Source organism: Triticum urartu, chromosome 7A, assembly GCF_056163025.1.
Source record: "Triticum urartu cultivar PI428250 chromosome 7A, HENAU_Tu73, whole genome shotgun sequence".
In the NCBI taxonomy this organism is placed as follows: domain Eukaryota; kingdom Viridiplantae; phylum Streptophyta; class Magnoliopsida; order Poales; family Poaceae; genus Triticum; species Triticum urartu.
In genome coordinates this window covers 27,347,928-27,357,149 of record NC_141879.1, presented here as the reverse complement: position 1 = coordinate 27,357,149, position 9,222 = coordinate 27,347,928, and the positions used below count along the sequence as shown (strand labels likewise).

Genomic DNA, 9,222 nt, shown 5'->3' with positions numbered 1-9,222 from the left:
CACTATTGGAGTGCGTTCGTGCAAGTGAGCTCATCATACATACTAGATCATTGCTGGCGCGCGATGCTGCGCCCATCTATTTGGAATTTTCTTAAATATTGAAAGACATGAATCTTCAACTATAATTGCATTTGCAGCTATGAAGCATTTGTTTGTTAGCAGAAGAGAGGTGAAGAGTGAATTTAATTGGTTTGTAAAGAAAATATGTGTAGTTTGGCGGTGCATGGTCTTTTCATTGAACTAATAATGGGCTTCAACTGGTGGAAGGACAGTTTACAGCTGACGGGGTAGATAACTAAATTAAGAAAAGTTAAGTATGCTTCATTTGTTCAATTGGTATGTGGAAGAAGAGAATGGTTACTTGAGTCACTGTTTCCAGTAGACGCAATAGAATGTCCTAGCGAGGCATGGAGAAGCACATGAGCAAGAAATAATAATAAACGAAGTCTAGACAAACGACACAACTAATTTAACAACTAATTTAATACTTATAACACAGTACCATGAAATTGCATAACAACATGTTAAGAGCTTAGCGAAAATGAAGTCACTCAACAACTGGTTTACAACAACATTTGCATACAAATCTACTCCCTCCGTTCGGAAATACATGACGTGGTTTCAGAACTAAAACCACGTCATGTATTTCCTAGCGGAGGTAATACATTCTAAGCCTAAGTAATAACACAACATGAAGCTTCCCAAAAGCATCCAGGCATGGAATTATACAATGTTATCTGTTGGTCCAATAGATTAAAAAGAAAGACCTTCCAGCCAAAGTGATGACTGCATTCAGCTTCGTGTGCGATCGAAGGGAAGGTCCCGGTTTATACGCAACACTCATCAACTAACTAATCATGTACTGGCTGTAATAGTAACAATACATTTGTACGGTGGTATTGTCCAAGACCCTGCCCCGCTTGCGTCCCTAGGTTCATGCACATTGAATCAAATTTGAAATGTATAGGATGGAAAGTAACATGTAAAATAAGAAGAGCAAAAGCTATAATTTAAATGGCAGATAACAGCAGATGCTACCATTTCTTAACAAATTTATATCTTTCTACAAAAACATGCTAGTGTCACGCTAAGCGTAAATTCATACTAAAAATTAGTATATCTCTACAAAAAGCAACCAGACCTAAACCACAAAAAATCAGGTTACTACAAGGATCTCTGCTTTTTATAGATGATGGATTTGTTGAAGCAAGACACATACAGATGATACATGAGGGCGGATGATAAGATTTACCAACACTTCGGTCTAAATCAGATTCAAATCATGCAGCATCAGAGAAAATTCCAATTCAGAACAGTGGTGCATGACAGGTTTTGTCTAATAATATTATGGAGAACGCAGACAACAAGGCATAGGAGGAGAATAGATCATGACAAATAAGAGGAGAGTACCTGGATGTCTTTGATGGCGGCACAGAGATGGATGGAGTCCTTTGGTTGCACCAGCCATATCAAGTTGTTCAACTATGAACTTATCAAGGTGAAAAATGCACAACTGAATCCAACATAGGTCATAGTAATTAAGCAAGTTATCTTTTATGTTAGCGCAGTGTTAAAATGGGAAATAAAGTTTATGTTAGCGCAATGTCAAAATCAAAACTCACAAATTAAAGTATGTTACTTGAAAAGCTGAGATACATACCTTTCCAATTAGTGTTGGCCAATAATACTATTAACATTGTTAAGAGCCTAGCAAAAAGAGAGATGCCCTCTTAGTTAATTGGATTATCAAACCAATAAAGAGAGCACATACATGTTGGATGTTTAATAGATAAACATCGAGACAAAAATAGTCCTACGAAACTTCTGATGGTACTTGAGCCAACAAATTTATACCTGAAATATATGTTGTATCGTAAGCTTCACAAGAAGACCAGTTGCAACGATGAACTATGGATGTTAATGCCACCTGCTATAGTGAGTCCATATTATGCTCCTTACACACAGGAAAAAAATGTTGATTGTTGAGTACAATGATTCCTCTAGTCCACCGCAAATGATTCCTGCAAAATGTTAAACAGTGTATTCTTTATCTAGAAGGTCCCAGTAATATGGCAAAAATGAGAGTGAGAATGACTCCACAGTAATTACTCCCTCAGTAAACTAAACAAAACAGAAAGACACTTTCATTGTACAATACAAACAGCCAATTCGTGTACACACGTGCAATGTGGACTTACACGATCAGCAAACAGCCTCAGTCTTACTGATGTTGAGAAGCGCCAGCTGGAATTCCTCCTGCGCCATGTCAACACACAAGCATCACAACGCGGTAGCCGTCGTACAGACAGAGCAACAATATTTTTTACTTTTAAGGAGATAGGATTTTATCCATAACCTTGTTAATCTGCCCATCATGTATCACAACATTGCTGATTACTTGAACAGCTCGTACAAACGCTTTGACCCCACTCTTGCTAACTGCACGAAAAGGCTGACCACCCAGTGCCGCTGTAATCACATTACACATGACAGGTAAACAGAGCACAATGAACCACGACTTGAGCTAGCAAAAGAAGTCTTCTTATTAATAGCCAGAGAATTGATACTGTCTCGAGCGTGGACATACAGAGGGTCTCCCTGGTGAGAACTTTGGAATCCCCAGCATGAACATCAACAATTTTTGGGATGCTGAAAGAGATTTTGCTACCGGAGCGGAAAGGGTGAGTAGAGCGGTAGGAGAGGCAGCATATATACACGCACCTAGACTCCGAAGCAGCCGAAAGGATGGGCATATATGCTTCGGGGTCTAGGTGAATGTCTGAAGAGAAACTGAAGAATGATTGCCTCCGAATCTCGGGAAGTAGTTTCGATGAGACGAGGCGTCGTCCTGAATCACCAGCGGCAGTTTCTCCCTAGCAGACCAATCGCTCCTGTCGGCTGGATCGGGCGTGCCCTCGTCTCTCTGCCTCGCATTGATCCCCTTCGCCTTTTTCTTTTTCTTTTGAGGGTTCCCTTCGTCTCTCTTGCAGCGATCCGGTTGGCTGTCTGTTGTATCTCGCGTGGACTGTAGATAAATGGGCCGGTAGAAAAGGCCTATGCAACCAGAGATCTCCGTTTTTTCTTCTGGAATAGTGACTCCTGTTCGATCCTTTTCCGATGAAATGAATGAATTACCACGCTTTACGCCGGCTGATAGAGAACTTTTTGATGATCTATTGCTTCACCCATGATCTGATGATCTTGCTATAACAATAGATGGGAGAAATTCCCACGGTTTCTATTTACCACTATCAGATAGAGGACATAAATCTCTTGATAGCCCGCCAAAGATTCATATAGGAACTTCTCCGGAGCAAGTTTGGGAGTCCTTTCAACTCATTGAGGATTCTATCTAAAAAAAGAAGGTCAACGGGGGAGACTACTTTAAAGTCCGGGCTGAACAAACTATTTCAGTGGAAATATAGGGATGAAAGTTTCTCTCCTACTGATTTCGATTGCACATCTAATGAAAATATATGCACATGAATGTTCAAAAGCAAGGCTATCCCCTTTGCCGTTACCAAACCAGGGTTAAATGAGGCTGTTCAAACTTCACGGCCTTCACTATCGGATGTATATGAGTAAAATCAGACATCTAGGACAGTCGGCCCACATAGAAAAAACTGCGATGGAAGACCTCATTCACAGCCCATCTAACGGCTCTAATCGGCCAGATCAATCAAACGGACAGCCAGAAACTGCCAGGTCGTGAGAGGGCTCGGTTTAGGCTCAGTTTTACTGTCCTAAATTTGAAATACAGAACATTCACTTCGTGTGAAAAACGTTCATGATTTTCAAAAGGCACTTCGTCTGAAAAATAAAACTCATGATTGATTTAGAAAAGGCACTTCGTCTGAATAACAATTCATGATTTGAAGAAGATGAACAGTATGCACACTGTTCACCACTAAAAATCCACACGTTTGCGACATTTTAACTTATTTCATCATAAAACATTGCACGTGTGGCAGTACACATCCATATTACCATGTAGAATTTGTTTCACCATTTTCTGGAGCTTCGGAATATGGTTTTTAAACTGTTTAAAATAAAGCGCGCACTCACACCCAGGTTCCAACGTGACTTTTTGTATCGATGCATGCCACTGTTGAAGTTTCACAAACACAGAGCCTTATGCAAGGGGAACATGACATAACACTATCAAGGGCTAGTTCTTTTGCTCGATTCTCCCAGAATCGGACCACACCCCAGCATCTTCCAGAATTTCAACCCCCATTTGCTCCATAATCCTAACTAGTTAGGGTCTTTTATCTAGGACAGTCAAAAGTGTGAACGTTGGTCTCTCTGCTTTGGTTAGTTAATTAAACTTGCTCTCATCTCGATCGGTCGATCGGCGCTAGGGGAGAATATCCAGTGCTCTGATGTGAGCTCGGCCGTTGGATCATGGTCCATCGGGCAGCATCACACGATGTCGATCAAACCGTCATTCGGGAATGTTCGGATGGTTTTCTGCAAAACATTCATGTTGGATTTGTCTTTTTTGTATTTCAGTGTGTATTTTGAATTTTGTAGGGATTTCACACTCACGTGATGTGAACATCCACAAAATTTTTGGAATTTTTTGAAATGTTTAAAATCGAATTTTTTGAAATGGTATCATGAAATCATGTAGCTAGGGTGTGGTATCACTGGATACTCACCGTCGGCGCTAGAGATGAACATGTGGATGGATGCCGTACGTGTTATTTGGTCCTGTGCGTATGGCCGGCAGGCCATGTGCAGATGTGCTCTCAATTACTCGTCTCCTTTTCCTTTTGTACGGGTGATGGCTACATTGCAACAACCAGATTAATTGTAATGCACCAACCAAACAGAAAGATGACAGGACACTGCAATTATTTGATTGTTAGGACACATACGTTCACCCGACTTCAATAGAGGCTAGATGGTTTCTCCATTCGGCCGAACATCACTTCAAAAAACCAGTGGTAGACTGTTTAATGGTCTGAATTCATTCCAGAAATTCAGTGATGGTGGCACTGAGTACGGACACATGTGCAAGCTGAGGCAGAATCAATGGCTGGCAGAAGGTCGTCGTTCCATGTAGCCTCTTGGATGCTCAACCTCGGCATGAGTGATGCCGTCAACCCTGGAAGGTGAGCATTAAGAGGTCATCTGACTTCACTTTCGTTCAGCAGCAGACACCATTAAATGAGATGTTAATTTCTACCATATACATTTACACTTAATCTCTCTCTGTCTTTTAACAAGATGATGTATGGTGCATGTAAAATTCAGGCTGATGCTAGTCGCTGGTCGTTTCCCTGGCTCTGATCTTCATCTCTACCAGGCACTGGCCTCTGAGTCTCCACCATGCCACCGGTATAGCTTGCTCAGCTCCACCTCTGTTTGTTTGATTCCATCTGGTTTGTGAAATGTCGGTTACCGTTTTTATCTGCCAGAATTTCTGTCAGAGGAGAGTTGGCGTATTCAGTAGTTTGGAAACGTTATAATTCTATTTCCAGCATGTTTTAGTATATATGCAAAGTTTCAATTTCTTCTTCGTGTTAACATGTAGTTGCACAACAATACGTTTTCCTGTATGTAAAATGCTCGTTTAAGATGCTCCAACCTAGTCTTTTTTTGCACTGTAAACATTAGATATTTTCAACCTAAGACAAGCTGGAGCACCAATTGCATGGTTAATATTCTGAAACAAATGTTGATTCCGAATCTTGGTGTCCAGGAGCAACTATGAAGTATTTTTACAGTTCAAGTTGGACAACTAGGAGAAATTTCTACTGTTCAAGCTGGAGCAACTATGAGATTTGAGCAGGGCACGATGAACTATGAAGCTGGAGGAGTGAACATCCCAATCAGACCCTGTTGTGAATGGAGTAAGAGCATTACTAGTAGAACCCTCAAACCCTCAAATCCTTAAAGCAGTTTTAAGGGTTGAGAAGTGCCACTTTTTGACACTTTTAAGGGTTGAAAAACAGGGGCAAATACTAGAACCCTCAAACCCAACCCTTAAACTGCTTTAAGGGTTGGATTTGAGGGTTCTAGTCTTTGCCTCAACCCCAACCTTTAAAACTGTCATTTCACATATCACACATTCATCATATGACATATCACAAATTCCATCACATTTTCTAGCTCGGCTGAAGGAGTGTAAATGTTAGCATAGATGAGATCATCTAAGGCAATGTTGCTAGCTAGCTAATGGCTCAAGACCAACATCACTGAATTATATTAACTGAGTCATTTGTCCTGAAAGAAGAACATCACTGATGAATTATATCACTTGTCCTGAAAGAAGAACATGACTGAATTTACTTGAGCACACTTTGGTGCCGCTGCTTCATAAATTCTCTGTGGTTTGTGCTTGTTAATTAAGCAAGTGAAACGGTAGGTTAAACCGCTGCGAAGTTGTTCTTGGAAGGTTGGTTACTGATGATCATGCTTGGTTTGTTGCGGATGTCGGAATAAGATGCAGGAGATGCTGGGCATTCTCATGGACTCGGATAACGACGACGCTGAGGGGGGGTGACAGCGACTGGAGTGGTGCCTCTTGCGTGATCCTGAAGCTGGAAGCAGGTAGAGCTGGCCGCGGAACTGAACTGAATTTCCTTTCTCCCTCTGCGTGCTGGTGCCTCTCATGCATGCATGCTGATCCTGTGTGTGCGTGTATGGTGCAGGGTGTCCGGGTGATGAGGTGGTGGAGGAGGAGGCGACGAGCGATGGGGAGGGGGAGGCGCTGGAGATCCTGCGGCGGGCGAGGAAGCGGCGGCGGAGGGAGGCCAACGCCAACGCCATCGTGCTCGTCCAAGACCAACGCTGAACTGAGGCTCGTACAGCAACCCAAGGGTAACGCGTGGCTCGAACGGCTTGCTGAGTGCCTGCTACCGTGGCCGACGTCCGCGCCCTCCTCACGCTGAGCCGCGCGCGGCCACTCGCCTCGCCCTGCTCGCTGCGGGCCGCGACGGTGACGGAGGGACGGCGCAGCGCATCACCTCCGGCGGTGGAGGGCGGGCAGGGGCGGCGATCCGCGCGGAGAGGAGGAGGCGCGGCCGTCCGGGGCCGGGGATGGACGCGGCCGAGGCGTGAGGCGCCGGCGGGACGGCGGGGACGGCGGCGGGCGGCCGGATCCGCGCGGCGGCGGCGGCGGCGCGGAGGTTGGGGAGGATGAAACTTCCCTCCGGCGCGTCGCTGCTAGGATTGCAGGTCGACCCCTGTTTTCCTCCCAAACTCTCACTTCTACAGGTTGGAGATGTGTTTCCGGGTTGGGCCTCTAAAAAAATTTGAAGGTCTAAGGGTTAAAGGTGTCTAGTCTACGCACTTTTTCTGTCCAAACTGTAAAAAAACAGTTATTTTTACAGATTTAAGGGTTTAGAGGTACTACTAGGAATGCTCTAAGACTCTAGTCCTGAACTGACCGTGATGTAGTGATCTCAAGTGAAGCTGGAAGCTGAGGAATCCCATTCGAGTTCGCAATGCCTCACAGTCCACGCACGTCTAAAGTTTCAACTGTGAAGGGCTCGTACTGATAAAATGGTCAGTTCAGCAACATCCAGCATCTCATTTTTTTTGTCACCATGTTAGTCTGACGCCCCCGATTCAATTGTACACTAATTATACACGCAAACATGTACGATCGAGGTCAGGGACTCACGGGAAGATATCACAACACAACTCTAAACACAAATTGAAAAGATACAAGCTTCATATTACAAGCCAGGGGCCTCGAGGGTTCGAATACACACTCGATACACAAGAGTCAGCGGAAGCAACAATATATGAGTCCAGACATAAATTAAACAAGGATGCCTTAAGAAGGCTAGCACAAAAGCAACACAATCGAAGAGGTAAGGCCTCCTGCCTGGGACCTCCTAACTACTCCTGGTCGTCGGCGGTCTCCAAGTAGCAGTATCCGTCGGCAGTGGCTTCTGACTCCAGGGATCCACCATCTGGTTGCATCAACCACAAATAAGACGGAAGGGGGAAAAGGGGTAGCAAAGCAACAATGGGTACTCATCCAAAGTACTCGCAAGCATCAGATATATACTAAGTATGCATTGGTATCAAATGGAAGGGCTGTATCTGTGGACTGAACTGTAGAATGCCAGAATAGAGGGGAAGACCTAGCCTATCGAAGACTAGCATCTTCAAACAGCTCCAAGCATTTTGCAGCATGTGGAAGAGTAAAGAATAGTAGTTTATAACTAACAAACATGTTGTAGCATTAACGCCCAAGATCCTTCCTCGACTCCCTACGAGAAAGCAATCCTGGAGCCACGTATCCATCACAATCTCAAGTATCCATTTCTAGTTATATAAGATCCGGATACAAGTTTGAACATCCATAACCGTGGACACGGTATTTGAATATATATCTTTCCTGCAGTGGTGCACCACGTTACCCAACACGCTCGATCACTCTGGTCGGACACACCTTTCTCGGGTCAATGCCCGGCCTCGGAAGATCAACACGTCGCAGCCCTACCTAGGCTCAGCAGAGAGGTCCCCGCCGGTCTACATCCTAAGTGCCCCGGGTCTTGGGCCCGTCGCCCATTGCACTCCGGGTCGTTGCGAGCAGGGTGGATACCAGCACCGCCTCGGATGGCCAGCACGATCCGACCGTACCGCAGTGCTGAACTAGACGTCTGACAAAGCTTCGGTTGATACTGCGACGTCGAGGCCAATATCTATTCTCGCGTGGTGGTTGGTGCGTAAAGGCCAGAGGCCAACTCAGAACAAATACCCAAACCTGTTAGCGCATTGGGGGCTCGCGGAGACGAGCAGAGACTCACGATAATGTGACCCCGTCGCCCCGTCTCATGGACTTACGACAAGGGCCCAGACTACCCGGCCGTGCCACGTAGAAAACTCGCGGGTGCTCTACGGGCCCGCCCGACTTTCTCATCAACTCACGGGTACCCCTCGGGGCCGACCCGACTTCAACAATGGTCTCAAGTAAAGTCAAGGTAACCATGTGTCCAAACATCAAGGGGAAAAACCGAGGAATCACCCACGGAGGATTCCACTCGATGTAATCATCAAGGTGAACGTAAGAGGATCCACCCTCGAGGTTCACACTTGAGGTGTTGCACGACAGAGCCGTATCGGGAATGGTGAAAGAGGATCCACCCTCGTCGACCACGACCGAATAGCTACACTACAGAATTGTCATCAGGAGTGCGTTATGAGGGATCACCCTCGGCACTCGATAGTAGCTCTGCAAAGTCGAGCAACTAAAGGGGC

At 45.0% G+C, this 9,222-nt stretch overlaps 2 long non-coding RNA genes across 2 annotated transcripts; one reads left to right on the top strand and one right to left on the bottom strand.

The window, feature by feature from the left end:
* Positions 1–443: 443 nt before the first annotated feature.
* LOC147957232 (uncharacterized) lies at positions 444–3,096 on the bottom strand. Its single transcript, XR_015611845.1, has 3 exons — positions 2,199–3,096; positions 1,855–2,021; positions 444–1,707 (listed from the first exon to the last, which is right to left on the bottom strand). It is a non-coding gene; the product is annotated as an uncharacterized LOC147957232 (long non-coding RNA).
* Positions 3,097–4,851: 1,755 nt separating this feature from the next.
* LOC147957231 (uncharacterized) lies at positions 4,852–8,282 on the top strand. The gene is made up of 4 exons (XR_015612021.1): positions 4,852–5,117; positions 5,260–5,343; positions 5,708–6,558; positions 6,660–8,282. It is a non-coding gene; the product is annotated as an uncharacterized LOC147957231 (long non-coding RNA).
* The last annotated feature ends 940 nt before the right edge of the window (positions 8,283–9,222 follow it).